This window comes from Cydia strobilella, chromosome 2 (assembly GCF_947568885.1).
Source record: "Cydia strobilella chromosome 2, ilCydStro3.1, whole genome shotgun sequence".
NCBI classification, from domain to species: Eukaryota; Metazoa; Arthropoda; class Insecta; order Lepidoptera; family Tortricidae; genus Cydia; species Cydia strobilella.
The window spans coordinates 15477246-15503381 of NC_086042.1; the positions used below are offsets into that span (position 1 = coordinate 15477246).

General features: G+C 36.1%; 1 protein-coding gene and 1 long non-coding RNA gene across 4 annotated transcripts in view; both read left to right on the plus strand.

The window, feature by feature from the left end:
* The window catches only part of LOC134752283 (peripheral plasma membrane protein CASK), a 388960-nt gene that overhangs the window by 28619 nt on the left and 334205 nt on the right, over positions 1–26136 (plus strand). The gene's annotated exons all lie outside the window — the stretch shown is intronic.
* On the plus strand, positions 915–25401 carry LOC134755458 (uncharacterized). The gene is made up of 2 exons (XR_010129046.1): positions 915–1265; positions 25358–25401. It is a non-coding gene; the product is annotated as an uncharacterized LOC134755458 (long non-coding RNA).

The following is a 26136-nucleotide window of genomic DNA, read 5'->3' on the forward strand; positions in this document are numbered from 1 at the left end:
AACCTTAGTATCGAACGATAGCTTAAAACAAATTTATTACGCCTATGTACATTCAATTATATCGTATGGCATACTACTGTGGGGAAAATCTATAGAAAATGAGCGAGTTTTAAAGTTACAAAAGCAAGCTATAAGAATACTAGTGGGGGCTAAGTATCGGGATCCATGTAGACAGCACTTTAAAAAATTAAGTATTTTAAGCTCAATCTCTGTATACATAATGGAAATAATCTTATATGTAAGAAAAAACATTAAACAATTTAAGGTACGATCACAGTGTAATCCGCGCCACACAAAACGATCTCTGGATATTATACCAACTAGATATAGGTTAAAGATGAGTAAGCGCTTACCTGACCCTATGGGATGTGAACTCTATAATAAGTTACCATACAATATTAAAAATATAGAAAGCGAAAGTTTATTCCGTTTACGAGTGCAAACACTTCTGTTGTCTCGCACATTGTACAGCGTTAAAGAGTACATGACCAATGATTATTCCGAATTTGATATTATTTTAAACAATAAAATATTATGTAACCACAGTAGTTGAGCTGACCAATATATAATATTAGTAGTGTTTGACGAAACTTAATTTTTCACTGTATAGAAAGAATCTTAATAAAAATTGTAATATACTGTACTATAATAATAATAATACAAAATTGTATTCCTATGAACATAATCTCTGACGATTAGGTTTGATTGAAGGCAAATTTATAATGTATTTTATAATGAAATAAAGATATCTTATCTTATCATACAATTTGTATGAAAATGAAAACTTATTTATCACATGTTATTTTTTTATGCCAATCGATTCCATTCCTATTGTTATGTCGTATTTAGTATGTAATAGAGTGAGTTCATTTTTGTATGCATTGCGTGATTCGCCCGATGGACGCCGCAGCGTAGTAGTCAACAAATTCGCGCGTCTGACTAATAGCACTGACGGCTCAGCGGTACAACGTCGGACTAGCGATCGTATGGGCGAGGGTTCAAACCCCGGTGGCGCATCATCTTTTTCTAAATTTTTAAAGATATTTTTCATACTTATATTAATGCATTACATTCGGCAAGTCATTCCAGCTCATGTCTTTGAAAGATTAATACGGTTGGTGTGTAAACTATGTACCCGCCATAGACATCGAAATTGCAAATGTAAAATTAGATTGCAAAATGCAATCACCGTTTATTAACTAAGTTTGATACTTATTACGGACATTATTATTGTTTTGTTTTGTGAGTGACAGTACGGCGAAGGGGTAAGTGCTAGTGGCTAAGCAAACACTGCCAATGTACATTAAATAAATAATATAATATAATGCCTCTAAAAGGGGACTGGCATAGTTAAAGTAAATCCTTTGTTTTAGCCTGTGGACATGCCCTTCAAGGTTCGGTCGAAAATACGACCACTAACTCGATAAAGCACAGTTGTCACGCTAGCCGGCGTATCTTTGGAATAGCAGGATTCCCAGACCTTAGCGGTTTAAACTCCTCTTGGCGTCCAACATATAGTTTTAATTTAGTCGTAGGATTATTAGCATTTAGTGCCCTCGTGTGTGTTTAGAATATAATCTTAAATTGTTTACCGACGTTTCATTAGATATAATTCCCTGGCATCACACGTAACACTATCCAGTATCAATAGTTTCCTAGGGGTCAACTTACGGTAATGTACTAAAAGCCTCAAATTTAAGAAAACTTTTTCCATACATTTACTATGAAAAACCGTGAAATTTTATTCACATTTTTCTATCTCTCCAATCAGTTATGTTACGTTCCAGGACCAGAACTGTATAAAGACATTACTGTAGGACTCGTGGGCGAGATAGAAAAATGTGAATAAAATTTCACTTTTTCTCCGTAGTAAATGTATGGAAAAAGTTTTCTTTAAGTTATGGCTTTTTAGTACATTACCTTAAGTTGACCCCTAGGAAACTATTGATACTGGATAGGAATAAAATCGACTGGCATAAAAAATAGCATGTGAAAAATAAGTTTTCATTTTCATACAAATTGTATGCAAAAAAATCCTAGATTTGTGGCTTTTCTAGTCGTTTTTTTGGTCCCATACAAGCTTGATCCTGGATAGGAATGTGATCGATTGCCATAAAAAAAAAAGTTTGTCAAAAATGACCTTTTTCTCGCACCCTGTATGTTTTTTCCAAAATCTGTACACGCCAATCTTCATTAATTTAAAATCGAGGGAAGGTCTTCTCAGTCTGTTTTCGCGTAGCAGCACGGGATCTGGTAGCTGCCCTCACTGGCCCATTAAGAAATTTGACCGCCTTCATATTTTGTATCATCAGGATTAGCTTTCTATCGAATGTCTGCTAAAATTATTAACTTGGGACTCGTAGGACTGGGCTCGCTTAATGAGAGAACTATAGATCGGAACCGAATTAACATAAAGCTGCTTGAGAAACCTTAAAAAAAAGCAATTACCTATTCATTTTTCTATTTACTCGGCGTATACCTAACCCCTTGTTTTTTCTACCTAAACTCCAAGCATGAAATAGGGGTACGTAAGGTTGCCCTTACCCCGAATTAAATAAGGTTGACAGTCGAAAAAGAGTCGGCGTCTATCGCAGCGGGTACAGCGCTCATTAATAACGAGTCAGCCCTTAAACTGACAGCTGTTACTGCCGTTAGCCTACATTTGAATGTGTTAGCAAAATGTTTTGGCCTTAAGTTGACGAATTCCGGGTGTCAAGTAATGAATGATGCGATGTCAAGTTTTATGGTAGGTAGCAATATGATAACGTCCAACGTCTGTCGTAAACTTGTCCTATACTGTTGCATTTTCTCTATAGAGGAATAATAAACGAAGAAAGAGCGCATACTTACCTATATACATCTTTATGAGTTATGAGACTTATGAGTATGAAATAAAAGCTGCATTGTACAAGACTCACTATTGATTTAGTTAATATTAACGTACCTATTACGATAAAGGTCAAAGCTATTACCTACTCTGAATTCGAATTTCGTCTTTAGATTTATAAGCAGTTTTGAGTTTTCTACATTTTTTCACCCTCCTTTTCTTGACTTTAAGTTTAGTTTATAACTGAGTTTAAGTTTATAATTGTAATTCAATTCACTATCACTATATTTGACTAGAAATAGTGCTCATCAATAAAATACTCGTAGACTGGAGTGTAGACGATTTAACACGAGTAAATATATACGTATCTGGATAAACACACAAAAATATACATATATTAGTACCCATTCCACTTTCCGAGGTACCTACGACAGTTATGATAGGGTCCATTTATCTTTATTCTTCAGTGGGTGTCCACCGACAACTCAACCTGTGCCGCAACCAGGCAATGTATAATACCAGGCAAAATAACCGTTTAGAGAAGAGAATGTCTTTTCTAAAGGTTGAACAATGTAAGTTACGAGTACTCATTTTGCTATTTTTGCTGCAGTTAAGTCGTAAACCAAGAAATATTAAATACTGAGATACTGACATGGGCGCCGGAACTGCTATAAATACATAGTAACATTGCTTCATGAGTTACATAGTAACTCATGGATCAATTCCAAGGCTATAAGTATATAGGTTTGTAGTATAGACATGGTTTATTATTAGTGATATTGATATTACACAAAACCCGTGGCTATTTTATGGGTCCATTATCGGAACTAATATGTAGGTATCGCAATGTGACCAGACTCACGAAGATTACATCTAATATTTCTTCCGATCATGTGAGGTCAAATTCATCTTGTAAGATTTGATTAAATATTTACACATACATAGATAGAAACCTTGACAGCTTTTACAAAAACTTAAAAATAAAAGCAAATGTAAGTACCTACCTACCTACATATTTTGAATAAAATAGTTTTTTCTCCCAGTCCCTTTTTCTTCACAGACTGCACAAAAGTGCTTTGGCCAAGATACTGAAATGTATTAAAAAGACAAATATTTGTCTCTTGGAAGTGTTAAGGGTCACCCGCCCCTCGTAATACAAGAATACCTTAGTTAAACGAAACCCTGCTGGCGTTTTTGTTAAGTAATAAATTAAATTGGATTTGGTAGGTTTGGTTTACATGGGCCGTTTGTTATTATGATAAATTGCTATCCTAAAGGATTCTGATACCAATTACTTAAGGGGCCCACTGACTATCAGTCCGCCGGACGATATCAGCCTGTCAGTTGTTTGGAATTGTCAAATTTTTGTTCTAACTGACAGGCCGATATCGTCCGGCGGACTGATAGTCAGTGGGCCCCTTTATAGTGTAACCCGTTCGAATTAAGAAACCGCAAATCGATGTACAGGTTAGCCGTTTGGAGCACGCATACTAGAGGTCAAAACAATTTTTTGACCCGCAGTTCCTAAAAAAAAATTCCCGGGGGAGGGGAGTGGTAAAAGTTTTGTATGAAATAAGGAGGAGGAAGGATACAATCTTGATATTTTGTGTCAAAAACAAAACAAACTATACCAACTGATGAAAAGGCGCAGTTAAAGGGTTAAAGAGGTATTTCCCGCTCGATATATGGATATTACGTATCATTTTAAGATTAATATGTACCGTATCTGCAGTACAGTTCCATAAGTCTCGTAAAATAGGTATTGAAGTAGAACTGTTTCAGTTTGTAAAATTGAAAAATTAAAAAAAAATGTTAATGATATTATTTTCAAAATTGCTTTCTTGGGGTTGGATATGAGGATATCACGTATCATTTGTGGTATATTGTACAGAAAAAAATCAGCCATATCGTATCTGGAGGAGCCCAAACTTGGTATGTTTCGAAAATTCTTTTTGTTTTAATTAAAAAAAATGGCCGAAATGTAATGATGAGGTTTTGGATTTTTTTTTCTATACAAAAAAAATAATGTTTTACTACCCCCGGGAGTTTTTTTTTAGGAACCGGGTCAAACATTTTGTTTTGACCTCTAGTATGCGTGTGCCAAACGGCTAACCTGTACATCGATTTGCGGTTTTTCTTTGTAATTTTGTAGTGCAGCAAAGACTACCATGTTAGAAATTGAAAGAGCGCAGCGTTCAGTCTTAGAGCTAATTTGTTACCAGAAAAATCTACAAAAATAATGCACTTGATTTTCATTGTATCATTTTAGGTGTTTGCTGCTGTCTTTGAAAAGATATTAGGTACATAATTATGAGCTGTAGGTACTTTTAATTTGTCAGTACAGTCACGTCTGAAAATATCGATACGGACAAAGTGCCAGAAGTACCTACCTATACTAAGGTCGTGTATACATATTTTTGTCACTTTGTCCGTATCGATCTTTGCTTAAAATAATAATGTTTTGAAACCTATGTATGTATGTAATTTCCTCATAGGTGATGTGAAAAGCAGTATGTGTCACATGGTAGCAATAGTAGATTGTGTCACAAGGGAGCAAAATGACATATTTACGGCGAGGGCGTACAATTGAATCCTAAACGAAGCGAAGGATTCTATAATAGAATCCTGAGCGTAGCGAGGGATTCTAACATAGAATCCTGAGCGTAGTGAGGGATTCAAGTGTTAACGCCCAAGGTGAAAATAATTTTGCTACCATGTGACACATACTGTTTTTCACATCACCTATGAGGAAATTACATACTAACATTAGGTTTCAAAACATTATTATTTTAAGCAAAGATCGATACGGACAAAGTGCCAAAAATATGTGTACACGACCTTAGTATAGGTACATACTTCTGGCACTTTGTCCGTATCGATATTTTCGGACGTGACTGTAGTGACAAATTAAAAGTACCTACAGCTCATAATTATGTACCTAATATCTTTTCAAAAACAGCAGCAAACAACTAAAATGATACAATGAAAATCAAGTACATTATTTTTGTAGATTTTTCTGATAACAAATTAGCTCTTACCCCTTTGAACCAAATCTTCGGAAGAACACTATGAAGACTGATATCACTTATATTTATTATTATTAGTGTCGTTACCAGGATGCTGCTTAAAACATCTGACACAGATGAAAAGGCCTATTATTATTGATTTAAACTAAGTATTTACAAATTTATACAGAATACAGAACCGCATAATGCTTTGTGAAATATTTGTACAATTTTTTTTAAATATAAACTTTTTAAATTGCATAGACAAGTATGGCTGCGTTTAAGGAGACCTAAAATGTCAAAATGAAAATTAAATTATTAAACTAAAGTTTTTTTACGTTTCTTTGTAAATATTACGCTAATTAATTAATTTACTTAATTTAAATATGATATTAATTAATTAAAAATACGTTAATTACATAATTACATTTTTTGTTTACAATTACAACAAAATATTATTTAAGTTAGAAAAATTGTATGCACGTAATCGATTATAAAGAAATTGTAATCGATTATCTGCATACTAATTTCATATGTCTTTGTGTCAATATTTCATACTGGCAACAAAATGTCCTTGAACAGAAAAGTGCCACTTTGATCCCTCCTAGCAGGGAAGAAAAGTTCCCTTTTCGAATAGGTGATGTGAAAAATTATTGTCACCTTGGGCGTTAACACTTGAATCCCTCACTACGCTCAGGATTCTATGTTAGAATCCCTCGCTACGCTTAGGATTCTATTATATAATCCTTCGCTTCGTTTAGAATTCAATTGTACGCCCTCGCCGTAAATATGTCATTTTGCTCCCTTGTGACACAATCTACTATTGTGCCTAGTTTACTTTTAGTTTCTTTAGAAATAAAACTTTGATTTCGTGGAGATTTCTTTATTTATTTCATTGCATGTTTGAGAAAAGTACTATACATACATCGGCGTGAAAAAGGGTTGTCGGCCTCATATCTATCCGGCCTCACTACGTTCGGCCGTCTATATGCATTCGGCCGGCAACCCCTTACTTCCCAGCCTCTGTAGTAATGTACTATTACTGTTGCCATAGAAATAATGAGGGATGTCAAAATCTGCTGAAATGCAACTTTTTTGACAGTCTTTTTATTAACCGCACAACTGTGATGTAAACTTTGACATTGCTGTTGAGTGACATGCTTCTCTATGATAATTATTTAATGAACTACAAAAGTCATTAAATTAGAAATTTTAACTGTAAATAAACATTCGTACAAGAACTAGGCTTTATTATAAAAATATAACTGAAGCCTTTTCTGTAACTATTGTTAGCTGAGCTGAGTCCACAATGAAAATCGTATGAACTAATAACCGATGATGAGGCTTTCGCGAGTACTGCTCAACAATCGGTATTGGGAATGGACACATCACTATAGCGCGGCAAGGACTGACAGATAGCCATCGCCGTAATGGCGTCGCCTGGTAGAGTTTCCCAAGTTATGTCTGTTTTATTGTATTAAATCCTTTATTTGATGATGATTGGTGTATTACTTTAACAGTTCAGAAGTGGGATAAGTAATTTCCGTCCACAATACACTTTACTTGGTTTATGATTGCCTTCGGGGCCATACCAGGGAGCCTTTGTGGCTTGGTTGTTGATAGCCTTTGTGGCTTGGTACATGACTGCCTTGATGACTCACATACATAAATGTCTTTGTGGCTTGGTTGTTGATAGCCTTTGTGGCCTGGTACATAACGGCCTCAATGGCTCACGTACATGAAATGCCTTTGTGGCTTGGTACACGACTGCCTTTTGGACTCAAATACATGATTGTTATTGTAGCTTGGTATATGATCGCCAGAAGTGTCTTACACAGCTGATCCAACGCTTAATGAGCGCACATAATGGCCTGAAAGGGACTCACCCAAATGAGATAATACTTTATTAGCCTGTGAATGTGACTTAGCGAGTATTTTAAAATTTGTTGAGATTGTTGAGAATCCTATGTCCCATGCCATGGTGCTTAGCGAGTATTACTTGCAGAAGATTTTTGTAGTTAATTAATGTGTGAATTATATGTACGCTTAGCGAGCTCAATAATATGATTACCTTTACAAGACCAGTTTAAGTATTGATTTACCGAACTTACAGTACAGACAGATCAACGAAGCTAAGAATACTAGTTAACACAGAGAACTCGGAATATGATAATTATGATGGTGCTTAAAGAGCTAGTCCATAAGATACGAAGTTTCTGTCTTCATAATATATCTGCTTAAAGAGCTGACGATTGGAGAGCATAATGTTTATTTAAGAAAACTGGAAATTTACGATATAAACCCCGTTTTGAACGATTACGGAACTACTTGAGAGCTGACGATTAAGATTGATTTACCAGCTCGTAATAGTCAGTGATCTGACAAATTTTAATGCATTAAAATAAATGGCAATGGCATATTTACGTTTACGAATATTACACCAAGAAAAGACATTTTGATGTGGCCTAAAGAGCCTGAACATCAGAAGATGAATTGTGGAACTGACCAAGTCGGTTGGTTTTGTTTTCTTATTTTTAGCACCGTTAACATCGCGTCCAACGAAGTCGCTGAACACAACTGGCTACCTACCTCACGAGTCCTTCAGTGTTGAAGTACGAGGACAGAAGTTCTGTGGTGCTGATTGCTGACCTTCGGGGTCGAAGGTTTTTCATCAGGAGGCCGAACTAATAACCAATAATGAGGCTTTCGCGAGTACTGCTCAATTCAATGTATTGGGAATGGACACATCACTATAGCGCGGCAAGGACTGACAGATAGCCATCGCCCTTAATGGCGTCGCCTGGTAGAGTTTCCCAAGTTATGTCTGTTTTATTGTATTAAATCCTTTATTTGATGATGATTGGTGTATTACTTTAACAAAAGTTATGAAATGAAAAATTTCTTGGGTCAAAATTGGAATCACGCTCAACATACAATTTTCAAATTGCCAGCAATCATTAAATCATGATGTTTTATACAAAACAGTTAATTATTTAAACCAAAGCAATTGCCACGAAACTTTAAAAGTAGGCTTACACATAAATTATCCCCGGCTGAAATTCCATCCCAACTAATTAAAATTTAATCACTACTCCGTCTAAATTTCTAAGTTCGTCTAAGTTTTTCGTATTAAATTAAAAAGTTGAGAAAAATGTGCTAAAACAGAGCTGACGTAGTATTTTTGAGCACACAGTGGTTTTTTGCTAAATTAGCGCTAAATTCGCATTGTGTTGGTCATTAATCAAATGCTAATGACTTGAAGCACTTTAACGTGAGGATGGAGATACCCGTTATCGGGATAATGCAGCGACTTTTGCTACGAAATCCCACTGTTAATATGATTAACGCGACCTCAGGGTTCATGGTTTAATAAGACGTAGATATTAGATTATCCGAGACGGAAATGGTGCCTTTCACCCGAGTTGAACACTTTACTTTTCATATCGAATGCGAGGAAATCAAACAAGACAAGGCAATAAACCGAAATAAATATCATATACGAAGGAAAAAATGACCAAAGCCTCCTGACTCCAGTGTTCAGAGCTGGAATTTATTTTATTTCTCTCGGCTATCCGGCCAAGGTGGCGCCTCCTGGCCATTTCTAAAGGTAGAATAGTATGGTTCGACCTTCTAACCGAATTAAACTCGTGATTACGGGCTAGCGAAGAGAGATGGCGCTGCCATTCATTTCTTGAAAATTACAATACCTATGCATGTGACGCAATACTCAGGCTATGCGGTCAGTCATTCTTAAATCCTGGACCAATAGCGCTCGAGCAACGCAGTAGTCTTGAGAGCCATTCAAAAATTTCGCGGTATTAAGTGTTGGACCTGTGCTCGCATAGGTACTTTTTCGATATACTTTTTTACTCATGTATTTTGAATAGTGGAATTCTTTTGGCGTTTTGGATGGGAATTATGGAATATTTTAACTGCCATTAAACAGCGATGGAGTGGAGTGTTGTTTGTAAAGAATATTGGTCCTGGAAGTAAAACATGTGACGTGGGCACGGTTGATACGAGTACAACGTACTAGGGGACGATTGAAACATTTTTAACGTCCCCGTGTTTTTCACAAGTCTCAAAAATAGTTGATTATTGATATTTAACTTCTTTTTTTTTATAATACATGATAGATTTAGATTTATTTCATAATATTAAATTACAATATAAATAATTTATGGTTTGTAAATAAGGGAGAGACAGTGATTTTATTATGGTCATGATTGAAACATTGTTATAATTGAAACTATAAAGTAATCACAACAAAGAAGTCTAGATGTCTTACATTTTTTTTCATCCCTTTCTTTGATCAAGATTTTCAGACGCAGATAAATTGTTAAATCTTTGTAATTTTCCTTGCGTTTGGATTTTATTTCTTTGTTTGTTTCTTTGTTGGTCTCTTTGAATACCTACCGAGATAGTTATTTAAAAAAGATTAGTAATAAAAAAATATCCAATTTATCCGAATATATTAAGGTGTTTTAAACGTCCCCCACACAGTGTTTCAATTAACACAGCTATGGGGTCAATTAAACCACTCTTCTACATTCTCTTCAATTCCCTATCATTTTTTTTTCTTTTTTTCATTACCTAACTATGAGCGATAGGCTTTTCAAACCCATTTGATTTAAAAACTAAATAAATAACTTTTAATAATACCCCTCAAACTGTAAAAATAAAATAGTTACAGGCGGTTAACCATAAAGTGTTTCAAACGTCCCCGTACTACCCTAGTCTGAAAGTAAATCATGAGGGTTGAATTGAAACTGTTGACCTAAACTTGACTCGATTCGTGCCTTTAATTTCTTGGTTAACAATATACGTAGGTTTATTAAACGGGTCCTGTTCCGAGCTCACTCCATCGCTTGGATATCATAAAAACCCCGCTAATTGCGCTGCGCGCCAGGACAACAGTATTTGATTCCAGCTAATTCAAAACATGCGTTGTTTTTTAAAGGGTTCGCTCTCTAATTAATAATGCAGGCTTAGTGTTCGATTTTGCCAGTCGAGGTGCTCCATCACTTCAGCGGCTTCAGCCGAGTGCGCAGAATACAACCCCTAATAACGCGCTACCTTATTTATTTAGAGGGTTAGAGACATTCAAGTAATGTTAATGTGTATATACCTTCCTTTGAAATAGTAACTTTAGACTTATAGCTGTGTCATATCCCATTTAATTGTAGGTACTCGGGAAATAGAATCCAATTGAAATAACTGAATGGTAACAATTCGGCATTGTTAGCAAAAGACTGAATTGAAACTTAAACGGGACATGGCTGTAGGGTTGGGACATAATAACTGAATTTAAGTCATTGACTTTGATTTATGTAAAACTAGCTTTTGCCCTCGACTCCGTCTGCGTGGAATTAGTGCCAGCAGTTAGAGTAAGTATAGCGCCTGGATAAAATCTAATGACAATAATTTTGAGCATAATATGCTTACCAGTTAACGGGCAATGCATTAATTTTCTCATTTTCACCCCCCTTTTCACCCTCTTTAGGGATGACTTCCGACATAAAAACTATCCTATGTCCTTCCCCAGGACTCACTATCTCTACGCCAAATTTAAACTAAATCCGTTTCGCTGTTTAAGCGTAAAGAGGTAACAGATAGACACACTTTCGCGTTTATAATATTAGTATGGATGTTGCGCATTTATAATATTAGTATGGACATTACCTACACATTTTTTTTGTTCACGGAGTGGCCGAACGCTTTTACGCACCGTCCCCCCGGCCGCGGGAAGGCCATTACGCACCGTCCCCCCGGCTGCGGGAAGGCCATTGATGGGGGGGACTCGCCGCTCCTGTCCCCTCTCAAGAGAGAGGCGAGAGGGGAGGGAGAACCTGGCCCTACCCACTAAACCCACTCCGGCGTTTCATCCTGTTTGCCGTCTGCGAGGGCGCAATGGGATCGAGTACACTCCACCATGGCCTCGGCTTGGCGCCAGGACACCCGCACGCTGGATCCGTTTCCGAGATCACCGAAATATATGTATATGTCGGCGGCAGATCGTAAAATCGGGCATATCGAGATATTCCTAGGCATATCATGAAACGCCGCCATTTCACGATCTGACTAAGATTAACCCAGGCATATCACATATAGACATACATATATACAAGAATTGCTCGTTTAAAGCTATAAGATAAGGACGCATTTCTAAACAATGTCATATGTATTGACTTCGGAGATCCAACTAACTCCAACTCCAAATAATTTATTCACTCAGAAAACATTAACACTTCCTTGTTATTATCATTAATGATCAATGTTTGGCTAACCGTACTTCCAATTCCTAACCAGATTGTGGCAGGATAATATTAACATTGTTGGCATTCGTGACTTCGACATAGATATGTAATTTTGACTCCTCTGTGTTTAAGGTTTTCCCTATCTAGTCTATCTACCATTTGTCTTTTAGCTACTTCTTATGCCCTGGCAGTCGGCACTTGTTCCGTCAGCTTTAATAGCTATTTGTCACAAGGGACCTTACTGATCTATTCTCGACGCTCGAAACGTAGTATGACGTGACAGATGTTGAATTTCATAAAAAGTTTTCTCATTTTACTCCCGTCCGAAGTTTAAGTTAATAAAAATATTAGTATATGTTTTATGACAATGATTGGTACAAAATGTAGGTTTTAATTAAGAAATGATTTAAGCCTTTGGACGCCAATGACGGATATATCGGCACCGCAGGTGCAACGCCAAAGACAGATTAATCGGTCAAAGACCACAGAGCAACATAGACCTACGTGCATGTGAATAAAGTTCAATTTCGGTCTTGACATTTCGGTGACGTGGCGCCCGAGTGACAGCTTTTGTGTTTGACACGGCGTCGAAATGGGTAATCCTTCGATCCACCACACTAATACCTACTTTAAAAATGCAAAACTCTTACAAAAGAAACGTTGGAACCGGATAAGATTTTTTGCAAACTGCACATTTTTTTGCGCAAGTCATCAATCAATGCAGTGGCGACAATGAACAATACATTTTTATATCCAGTAGGTATCGTAGATTGTACAACAAGGGCATAAAGCGATCCATTTTTATCCGAGCGCAGCAAGGACCAATATAGTCGAGGATAAAATCGATTGTGAGTAAAATATACACACAAAAATATTAAATTTTTTAGGTTATTTTACCATATTTATTCAAGACTAAAGAAAATTGTACTCGGGCCGTCGGGGGCGCGGGGCACGTCGATCAGGAGCGCGCCGGCAGGGCTTGCAGTTTGTATGACAGATTTTGGACTTTATTGCTAAAACAATAAGGGTCGTAATAGATTTTACTTTATGCTCTAGAACATATTAACACTCTCAGCGCCATAGAACAAACGATTTTTTATGGCAGGCCATGTGGGTTGCCGGCCGCCCCAAAAAAATCGATCCAGAAGGCCGCTGTGATATTTAGTAACTTTACCGGCAGGCCAAGTAGGCCGCCGGCGGCCCAGATTGATTCTGTTGTAGCAGACCAGTATGATTATTGACAACTTTACCCGCAGGCCACGTGGGTCGCCGGCGTACCAAAAGCAGAAACTCATAATAATATTACATTTTTAGTTCTTGACAAGTCAACGTTTTAAAACAGCAGGCCAAATTTTCCATTGACCAATTTTTGGAACACGGCATTCAAAAATTGGTCACGCGCCTGGACACGTTCATAAACCAACACTGTAAATCCGCGTGGATATACTCGTATGCACAGCTTTTAGAAAAAAAAAATTTTGTATTGCCCACCCCAGCTTGTAAAGCCAGTGCGCAGATACAAAAAAACACACACACACACACATATATTTTATACCTTTATTCATTTTACCCAATGTGCTCGGTGTTCACCTTACTTAAATGTTCACCTTATTGTAGCAAAAATAGTTTCTCTTTATGGTCAAACTCAAATTTTAAAATTTTAAAGAAAGAAAGAATTGTTTTAGAGGACAAACAACAAACGTGTCGAAATATTTTTAATAATGTTAATATCCAGAGAGGAAAATGAGGACTACGATTGTATGAAAAGGCGATTTCGCGCGGCCGCGGTGTATCCTCTTAAATTGTTTTTTTTTTTTAGAAAAAATACAAATGTCTTAGCACTTTATTAGTTTTATTTCTATGAACTCAGAATTGATTCTAGTAGCTCCCACGTCTAACCTGGGCATTGTAAATTGGAAATATATTGGCACCTTGATAATACAAAACTCAAGCGCAACGCCATAAAAGAGACCGTCGATTTTGTTAAATGAAAACAAAAGAAATGTCTGGTTGAGTTTTAAATGACACATATAAAATTTCATAATTTCAAAACAGAAGGAAAGTTACCTATTTTTGACGCCGCACTACGCGTAAGCCTATTTTGCATCTGAATTATACGAGAAGAGGAGTCGCAAGATGAAAATATGGTAATTAGATTTTTGTGGGATCATTGCGTACCACGTGGCCTGCCGGTAAAGTCTGCTCTTTGGCACGCCGGCCGCCCACATGGCCGGCTGATAAAGCCAATTAAACCTGATGAAAAATCATAGTGGCCTGCAGCACTGGAACTTTTATGGGCCGCCGGCGTACCATGTGGCCTGCCAGTAAAATCTTTAAAAAATACAGTGGCCTGCTGCACTCGTATGCTTGTGGGCCGCCGGCGGACGACTTGGCCTGCTGATAAAGTTACTCAAAAATCATAGTGGGCTACTGTACTCGAAAATTTGTGGGCCGCCGGCGGCCCACGTGGCGCTGAGAGTGTTAAGCAACTTTATGTCGTCTACGCACGACTTAAAGTCGAACTTTACGAGCATGAGAAGTGAAAAAAAAAATTCACTTCTCATGCTCGTAAAGTTCTCCTTTGTGCTAGATGTAGGCTGCACAAAATGCTACTTTTACGCTCTAGTGCACAAAGTAATTTTTTTTTAAAGACAGACAATAAAACATAACCGGATAATATTGTTATTCCACTTAATTTGGCCCCTTATTTTAATAATCCGTGTTTTATATATTACTATATCATTAAAATCTTACAATACAGCATAGTTATTATAGAAATAAACTACAAAATGTAGTTATAATTTGGCAATGTAGTTATAATGTAGTATGAATAAAGACTTAAAGCCCCCTCCACACGAATTACGGCGCGAAGCCGTGAACGCGAGTGTGGACAGTTCGCTAATCAGCGAAATCGACACCACACTCGCGTTCGCAGCTTTGCGCCGCGATTCGCGACCGAGTGTGCAGTGGGCTTTTACCTTAATATGACGTTAAAAATTAAAAATAATAATAATAATATATTTTATTTGTTTGCCATTGTTTTATTTTACTCACAATTGAAGTGAAAAGCAGTGTGTATAACACAGGCACAAACGCCTATTTTTATCCTCGGCTATATTGGTCCTCGCTGCCGCTCGGACCAATAAATTGCCTCGTATAAAGATGAATCGCTTTGTGCCCTTGTTATACAATATACTATTTTGGTCAATTCAGTTTCACCACAAATGATATCGCTTTGTGGCCTGGCCGCAGTGCTGGCGCCTCAGTAGGCCAGGAAATGAATGCTCAAAAAATGTTATAGACGGAAATGCTTGGAACACAATTTTTGACTTCGTAGCTTCGTTTGGACTAGTTAGGAGGTGAACATTATCAAAAGTTCCCGGGCGTAACCTGGTGGGAAAAGGAGGGTTTGAAGGTTCCATATTTCAGTTTTTTGATTATATATGTATATATAAAAAAAAAACTTTGTTTTCATACTTTTTTAATGGGGTGTACTTTAATAACAAGATCCTAGCTATCAAGTTTTGCATCATAGTCCCCGGAAAATATCTGTATGCGGTATTGATCCTAGACGTGAAACTAACTGGATCCACATGATAAATGTGCTCGAGACACGTCTGCAAACTTGATTAGCGTAGATTAACCGAACAATATGAACTGGGTCGCGGCAAATTTAATTTTTGAACTAACCGTCTATGTGAAGTTGCTAATGGAACCGGGGATGATTGGTTAGACGGTTGCACGTTAAATTGATTGCATGGTGCAGTGACACGTTTAAAAAAATCGTTTACAGCACCTAATAAATTTATTAGGTCACTACACATTTATTGTTTATATTTAGCCTCAAGCTAGAAGACGCTAGCAGTGCAAGTTACGCTGGGAGTAAACACTATGACTAACATCATCAATTCATCAAACATATGCGTAGAATAGGCTTGATGACAAATGTTTATTGATGGTATCAATCGATCGGGTTTGTTTTTGGGATCAAATGTCTTTATGGGACCCAATACACAAGTTAAAGCAATATAAAAGCCAGAAATGATAGTCCAAGTCAGACAGTCGTACTTCACTCGCGAATCGCTCCTAACAAAACGATAAGTGAACGTGACCTCAAGGTCACTGAGAGCCCATCTTGAATGTATGGAAAATAAGTAAAATTGCGATTTTGTCGGTGAAATATTGCGTTTTTGCGTATAGTTGCTATACAATCTTTTTTTGGATAAAATGCATGAAATCGAATGGTGTCTATACTTTATTCCTTTTAGTAAGTAAAAAAAACGTTAAATTTTGAAAATTTTAGATCCTGTATTTTTTATCATTTCCATTTATTAAATTAAAATTAAATAAATTAAATTAAATTATCATTTATTTCAGGGCATTATTTTAATATCCACATTATTGTGATAAATTGCTCATTTGCTATCTATTTTCCTAGATTTTGTTATAAAATTCAACATGACTGTGTCATCATCCTTATTCAAGTTTGTGTTGTCCCCAATCCGCATTGAACAAGCATGGAGTCTACGTGGAGTCTACAGCCCAAACCGAGATGAGGTATGTGCCCGACTGGAAAACGTATAGTGGCTGGTTAGGTAAGTTACAAGAGAAAGTTTACCGATCCCGATGACAGATGAAAATTAGCCTATTTATTAGGAATTATACATACAATTTTATAGTAATTAGGGGACATTACTGCAATGTTCGGCCACCAGAGTGCAGCCTTTTTAGTAAACCATAGAGTAACTTATACATACTGTACCTTTAACAGATTTTTGACAAGTTTTCAGAGATAATAAAATATGACATTGATGCATCAAGGCGGTTTGTTTACAGATGACCTACCGGGAAACGCGAATCCGCAATTTCGCTATCTGCCTCTTTATCGCTCGAATATGCAAGAGTGGCAGAGATGTTAGGTAACGCAATTTAGATTTTCTTGTTTCGCGATATACCCTCAGATTGTGGTAGTGGCGCCCCCTACGCAGAGTTTCGGTAATATTCCCTATTATGAATTTGCAACGTCTCTCATAATAACTACCGGCTGAGGTTTGAGTGTTTTCAACAGTTAATAATGTCCTTGTCATCTCACACACCGTACCTGTTAGAGACCAACTTATACGCCTTTACGGCATTAATTGAAACATTTTTAGGGTCCCTTGTTAAAATTAACGGAAATATTGTACAAACGACATGAAACTCAAAAAAGTGGTTTGATATGGAACTTGATCTTTTGAATAGAATAGCTTAGCCTATGAACAGCTAAATGGGATGAAAATTATTTTTATTATATATTATCAGCAGCCTTCTGAATACTGTTTTGGACAGGTTAGATTGTCCAATAGTAAAAAAATGGAATGCCATGCACATGGACAACAGGAGTGCTGTTGGGCTAAGTTAGTTATTTTAGTAGTAGTTTTAGTTTAATTTAAGTTATTGTAATAATATGCATATATATGTTAGTCTGTAAGGTATTCGTAATATGGGCCTTGTTGCCTGATTAAAATTATAAAAAAAAAAAAAATATGTGGTCATGTAAAGATGTAATTTATATAGGTAATAACTAGTTACTAATAACGTAATAACAAAAAATAAATGTTCCCAAATTTAATACCACGTTATGTATTCGTACCATGTACAAAAGTGAAAAACCTTATTGTACCGTCGGCCACACTGTGGCCACACTGTTAACTGCACATCGGTGGACCTCATGCCTTTTGTAATAAGGTTCACCGATGTACAGTACAGTTAGGAGTGTTGCTGTTTGTACTTAGGGTTCTTCTCTTAGCTTATACCGCTGAACCGATTTCGTTGGAAGAGTTGATAGTTTGAGTCCCGGGACAGGACAGGACATAGGATATATAGTCATAAACACTTTCTTAAATAGTTAGGGATTTTCGGACTGCACTGCTGAAAAAACAATCGATGCAATTAATAAAGCAAACAAAACTAATAAATTAAAACTCCGAATAAAAACAGAATTTGAAACCCTCACTAGGTGTTACGCTGCACCATCATATGTCGTGTCTGTATGTCGAAGTTAAGCTTGTTAGTAGGATCCACTTGTTACGGCTCTTTGCATGTATGCTTGACAAATTCGCAAATACGCAAATTTTTATGCCCTTAAATAACTTGTCGGCTTTTTTATATTTCCTTGATATCTGGGTTAATTATGAACATCACTTTTGCGATATGAAGTCAATAGGGATTCAGTTTAGCTCTTAACACTAATGGTAATGGGGATCTAGTCTAGGGTACCAATTAGCGCATGAATTTCTGCAATCAAATGATTGCGCTGCGTAATCAAATACGTATTTTAGCATCAAATTCATATCATCAGCATTATGTTCTGTTTAAATTGGCTGATTGGATGAAATAAACTCGCTGACGCTCGTTTCATAAAACCACATTTGTGTTTTAAGGCCTCACATTATGTATCAGTTGCATAAACTACTATTGCAGAAAAGGGTAGTGTACATTGCCTTAGTCACATCTTTGCTCCCAAGCATGACGTGAAGCGTACTAAACAAGAACTAGCGACATCTGGCCATCAGAACCATGAAGTATTTCCATGGACCATCTCGCCCTTATGGCCATCTACTCCGGAATTACCCTATTTGAGAATAATAGTACCTAGGTGTAAGAATGTCTATTTTTATACAATTTTTACAACCTAACCTAACCAGGAATCACGCACCATGTTGCGGAACTTCACTGAAACAAATTTTTTCATACAATACTGAACTGTCACCCTATCTATACATGAAAATAACAGCGCCCTCTTGACAATGATCATATATTACTGGTCAGGCTTTACAGCCACTAGGTACAACCCTTGTTTTATAGTTGCAATTGTTCAAATTGTGCAGAGGTGTGTCCATTTTAATTAATAAAATTTATAGTTGAAGCACTTCTTGACTCGACTCCATTTTGCAACAAGAAAATCTCACTGGGAATAATATTCCAGGGTTTGCAAGTTCGTAGAAATATAAATGTGAAGCTCGCTTATATTTGACGTGTCACACCTGTGGAATTTTTTGCTTTCTCGTTTCGTTGGCAAGAATTGATACAACGGTGAACCTCTGTATTAAATACCTTGATTATTCTGTAAGATGGACTGATTTTGTTTTTACTGATTTACAAGTTTATTGCTATGTCTTAAAGTGGCTAGGTTATTGAATTAGATAGATAGATAGATAGTAAATGATTTTTTTGTGCAGCTGCAATTACACACAATATTAATTTTCAAACACATCAGATGAAAAAAAAATACTAATTACTACTTACACTAACAAAGAAATAAAATTATAACGAAAATACCCTAATAAAAATGAAACAGAAATGGTGTAAAATGATGTGCAAACTGTGTGCGTTGCAGCAGGACAAAAGGGTCACGGCTCAGTGATACGCTTCGCTCTTTGGAGCAAAGCACTGATTTTCTGCCGGAATCCAGGTCACAACAGATAATATATATTAATTGTAATTTTTATTTACATACAAGATATATACAGTGGTACTACGTAAACGAAATTAATAACTAGCTTAAATCTAAAATAGGCCCTTGAGGCATTGTACCAAGGATGCTGGCGGCATTAATTAATTCATTTTACGGAGATAATCTATATACGATGTGCTTACGTAAGCGGAATGAAATGTACTGTGTAAAGTGTGATTATATGTGCATGTCGTGTGATAATTACTTGATTAAATATTAAGACAGTAGGTAAATGACCCGTGTGTAATGTACTGTGTGTAAGTCTCCAAGTTGTGTGACATTCTAGTTGTGTGACATCAGCCCCACCATGTTATATCCTGAAATCTGCAACCAAATAGCCGAATGGAATCCCAGCGGTTTGTTTTTCAAGAAGTATTTTTTTAAAGTGACTTTTAAATGTCTTTTTAGATTTAAGCTGTCTTAAGGGCGGGGGGATATCATTCCAGCATTTGGTCGCAAGAAATCGAGAAGAAGTTGTACCATGTCGCAAAGACAGCAGGAAAGAAATGCGAAATTTCATTGCGGTCCATGTCAAACAGAGCCCATATTTCTTTTTTTTTTAAGTTAGCCTATCAATCACGACCATTATTTTTTTATTGAGTCCCGGATAAAACTATTTACGTTATCCTGATATGAGAGACCCGCTAATATTGAAAATGAAACATTCTTCACAGCGCTATCGCTTAATAGCAGGGCACAAGAGAGAAAATTTAATATGAAAATGTTTTGATGGTAGAGTCTAGCATCAACCTGAAAGGTTTTGTTAGCTTACGAGTGAACGTGGCTTTTAGGTGATATTATTTTTACGGTTGAACATTATGGTTGGACGTGAATCGTGATGCTTAGGATATGATTTGACTAATAACATGAGATGTTCAAAATCTAATAATAATAATATGTACTTATGTGTTTTTATATTTTACTTTTATACTCACAAATTTAAAACCCTAACCTAAGACCTAAGATATTAGGTACTTACTACCTAATAGACCTAAGACCTCATAAAGGAAAATAATAATATCGCAATCATACCTAATAATAAAGGAATAATCGTACCTCAGTAATTGCTGGATTTGGATGATAAAGTATGTTTTTGTTTAAGCTTGTGCGGGTGACGAGAAGACGAGAATATACATGATGTGCATACTTAAATAGAACAATAGGTACCCACAAACAAGTTCAGTAGGTGTCTGTTTTCAAGAGAATGTTTGTATTCACGTAAGCAGGTATTCCTTTTAGCCGAAACCCGCGTGTCAAAGAAAGTTCGTAGTTTGCACGTTAAAAGATTAATACCTATTTTATTTCTTATTTTATTTCCCACGTCACGATTTTACTTATAGTAATGCTTGTGTAATTTTAAAATATTACACAAGCATTACTATAAGTCACAACTGCAATTTGAGGAATGCTGTCCCTGCTTGTCCTGTTATAGAAGATACACATAGCTTGTTGATAAGAACCCCCCCCCCCCCCCCCTTGGAAATTTTACACCTCGAAAGTGTCAGCACTCAATAATGCCCTCGTATTTGCCTTTCGCGCATTTATTCACTTTTCAAAGGAAAGTTTATATCGTATAAGCACATAAATTACGCGCCCCGCTGAGCAATATTTCATTTGATTACATTTTTCATGCCAACGCAGCTCACGTCAAGTTGCACGATGCGACGCACGTCTTTTAATACCAGTTTATAAAAAATGCTATTATATTTATTTTGTTTATTGTTACTTATCTCTATTGAGCTTATGTTGTTCAGCACATAATGTAAGTACCTACACCTAATAATTACTTCTGAACTGCTTCGGCCGGCGAGAAAAAAAGTTCTTTGCTATTTAGTCATTCGGACCGACGTTGTACGGAGAAAAAGTAGGCAGTTTTTGTGTCGTCATTGTTATTCTTTTATGTTATGCTATTCTGTTCAGTCAAATGCCATGAAAATGGCACCTACACTTTTCCTTTATATATCAATGACGACTAAAATCCCCACAGTTTACGGTGTGATTAGTTTTTACAATGATAACTTTAATTTCACTGGAAAACTAACTGGAAACCGCTACCGCAATTCAGCTTATTTATCTTTTGATTTGACTTGTGCGTTGCATAACTAACGCAGACAAAAGTTCAGTTAAGGTAAAATAGATATGATTTAGGTGTTTTAGTACCTAATACCAATATCTATTTACGTCGAATGTCAGGTTTGTCACTCAGACACTCGTAAGTATTGTGTATGGTGTTGTGGGTGTCCATGGGCGGCGGTAATCGCTTACCATCAGGTGATCCGTCTGCTCGTTTGCCTCCTATATCATAAAAAAGGTGTAAATGAGGCTTCCCGAATGTATACATACAATATTAATTACGTTTTTGTTACAAGTGACCTTGTAAAGAGGTTCCGCGAAAAATCTATCAATAAAACAAGCAATACCCTAACGCAAGTTAGGGAGGGCAATAGTACTCTTTCTAATATATTTCTCATTTTGGTGTTTTCCTACTAAATCCTCTATTTCCGAGAACTGCTATTCCGGAATCGAATTGCTCTGCCAAATGCCTCCCGGAACTTACAGTCGTATACGAAAACTTTTACAAACTTCTGTGGAACTATCTACCTTTTACTTTAAATATAAGTTTGTGTAATAAGTTTTCGATTGAATTTGTGGCTATAAAATTATCGCAAAAAATATATTGTATGATTTGTATGCAACAATCATATTCATGAGAGAGTCAAAACAAGCGAATGGTGTGGGTCTCTGGATTCCTGGAAAGACAAAAAGATGTAAAAGTCTGAATCTAGTTAGTTTCATAAGAAGTATCTATTAAAGGTACCTATCGCCAATCACATTTTAAAACAATTTATCTACACACATACATAAACTGTTTTGTTACAGCAAATTTATTATCATTGAAAATGTTTTTATACCTTCATTATTATATTAAAATCGATTTGGTAACGACATTCAAATTTCGAACATCTCTGTAAAAAATAATTTGCTTTGTTGTTTTTAAAGTAACTATAGCAAAAGTTTCGTGTAAAATGAGCGATAAAGATATTTCGGAGACGCCACCTCATATCCGCGAGTTCCGCCAGAGAGCAACTATGCCCCAATGTCGGCTGTAATTTGAGGTTAGTGAATATATCTTAGAAAGTTTATAATATGTGTGTAGACAAAGTAGTGTAACTGTACATAATTAGGCATTAAAACACTCGTGTGATTAATGATTATATTATGAAAACACACTCGAGTTATAATGCTTTTCATTATGTCATCATCATATATTTTAATGAATGAATGAATAAATTGCATGTATGCGGTCCTCTGCCTTCTCCTTGACAACCTGATACGACACGACGTTGAGTTTTTCCTTTACTTGATCTATGTACGCCTTGCCTCAACTCTCCCTTCAATTATGATTTTGATAAATTCGTCGTGTCGTAGCAGGTGTCCAAGCGTCTTCCTCTTCTATTTTCTATGGTTCTCAACAAACTCCTCTTTTCTCCTACCATGCGTAAAACCTCTTCATTTGTTTTCTTCTCCGTCCAACTGACCTTGTAGCAGTCACATAAACTACTATTATGACGTTAAACAATAATTATTTGATTTTTTGGATCAATTTAAATTAGTTATTTCCACGAAATAAAAGTTATTTCCAAATACGAAAGCTTGTTACTGGTTCTACCAATAGGGGATATTACTGCCATGTTCTGGCACCCGAGTGCAGCACAAGCCTTTTTAGTAAACCATAGAGTAACTTATACATACTGTACCTTTAATAGGTTTTTGACTACAAGTTTTTAGAGATAATAAAATATGACATTGATGCATCAAGGCGGTTTGTTTACAGAGAACCTAACCGGGAAACGCGAATCCGAAATTTCGCTATCTGCCTCTTTATCGCTCGAATATGCAAGAGTGACAGAGATGTAAGATAACGAAATATCGATTTTCTTGTTTCGCGATAGACCCTCAGATTGTGGTAGTGTCGCCCCCTACGAAGAGTTTCGCGTAATATTCCCACCTATCCTATCCTATTCCTCCTATCCTATTTACTTACCTAAATTTATTTATGTCAAGTAAACCAAGACGTCAAGATTTTATATAAATCTAGTACCTCACAAAGCGTTGAAAAGTTTCCAGAAATGTGTTTTGTGATGACTGAAAATAGTATAAAAAGGCGGCAAAATGTGAGAGTGCAGTTTGGTCTGCGCATAATGCTTGCAAGTCACTACTTGCAAGTCACTAATTATCGTAACGTACTAACGTATTTGCACTAATTTAGTCGTTTTCGTTCGTTGTTTTGAACTTCAATCTATGTGCGAAAAATCACAGGTTCTCTGTAAACAAACCGCCTTGATGCATCAATGTCATATTTTATTATCTCTAAAAACTTGTAGTCAAAAACCTGTTAAAGGTACATATATAAATAATTATAAAAATACATATATAATTATAAACCGTTTTTGTACCTACAATTTCTGTCACTAGAAAAAAATTGAAAATTCATAAATCTAGATCTGTTAATTCTATGTACTTAATTAGAGATACACCGTGTTTTTTAATTCATGTTTGTTTAATATTGGGTATGTCTGCATTTCATTTTGCTCTTACACCAAAAAACGAGCGAGCGAGTAAAACTAAAACATTTTACATTTTATTTAAATTCGTTTTTGACCCATGCGTCAATTGTCTCATTAATATTTAATTTTAATTTTATTTATTAAGAAACAAACAGTCTCGTATATGTAACATTAGGTATGTAATATTCCGTTGTAGCTGACGCCTGCGACATATCAGAACGAAATTATCTCTTTCATCCATACCTTTTAGAAAATAATCAATCTAAGACGTGCCGCCTCTTTTGCTGTGGCCATTTATTTAAGATTCATTAAATTATTCAAGACGTTGACGTACATTAGATGACGTACACTCCTGAGCGCCCGACACATGTCAAACAGTGCATTCAACTTATTTGGTGAAGCCCAACGAAACGATGGTGCGCCAATTCTTAAGATTATGTTGCCAAACCGGAACCTGGACTTCTTTAAAATTCAACTGTAAAAACAAAGATGAGAAGGAGTTATAAACTTTATAGGTACATATATCAAATTTGTACTGTGTGAAAATACAAAGCGCATGACTGACATGATATCAATGATACCATATTTTTCATGCACTACACAAAAAAATCATACGCCTATGCTATGTATAATTTAACTTCCATTGTATACGTGCCGACATACTTGTCAGTTTAATCATGTTTCATTAAAATCGTGAAATTTACAAAAGCTTGCGCTGCAGTGCAGCATCGTGCAACGGCGGTAATTCGTCTACCATAATGCAATGAAACCAGTCTCGCAAGTGTCGCAACGCAAGAGCGCGAGCGCTTGTCGAGTGTAAGCAGTCGCTACGCAGAACTACATTATGCATTGAGCATGAGCATAAGCTACTTTGCTAGTTGCTAATTCAGTCTGCAAAAAACGCTGACTTTTAAGCAGCGATGAGATACAAAACTAGCTCGTCAGTAGGCACACACTCAAAACAAAAACTCGCAGAGAAAAAATATAAACCCCTGAATTATTTTGAATAATAATAATAATCAATTAATCATAAACTACATCAATGCATTTTTACTTATAGTTACTACTTTACTAGTAACGATCAATAGCACATTTCTCGTTGGGCCGGGACATTGTTTTGTCCTAGTATATCCCTATTAGGCAAGTTTTCAGTCTTAACAAAATGCAAATTTAAGTAAGTAATATGATTCCTTGTTCTTTTGCAGGTAAGCTTGTTTGAACTTCGCCGCGTAAAGCAGTCACATACCAGGCAAGTGCGTTTGTAGGTAATATATGTTTTTTTAGTACATTCTTGTAATGTAACTTGCGTAACAATTAATTTAAAATTTTCAATCCTGTAATTAAAGTCGGTTACCGCTCGACATGTTCATTGAACCCGTTTGGAGAATACGTTTTGTTATTATCTTTGCCACGGTTCGATCGTAACGGTACGTTATTGGTCGCAGGAAGACTGGCGAGAAATTGTGTATATATCGTAGCTAGGAGATTTTTGCATAGTGGCCGCATGCAGTTTTTGTTACAGCAGCAATATATTTTTCACCACACCAGCTGGTAAAGGCTCTCTTGATTGTTCAAAAACTGATGACAAAGTTGCATTTTGTCCACATGTGGGGCAAAGTAATCAAATGCTAATATTTAGTTGTTTCCTTATGTTAGATAGATAGATATATTTATTTCTAATTAGAAATTACATGTTATTTTCACTTAAAAATATCACAAATTCACAAAAAGATCGTCAAATGTAAACCTAAAATAATAATAAGCAACAAAACCAAAAAGTAAGATAATCATACAAACCAATAATGTGAACAAAAAGAAATAAAATTTATAAATAAAATAGTCAAATTCTGAATTGAAGTAATTTAAATATGAAATTTATGTGAAATGAATATGAAATGTTAGCTGTTAGAATTGACTTTTAAATGATGATTTTGAATAATAAATGTTTAATTACGTTTATTTGGATTTGATTTTGTTCAAACAA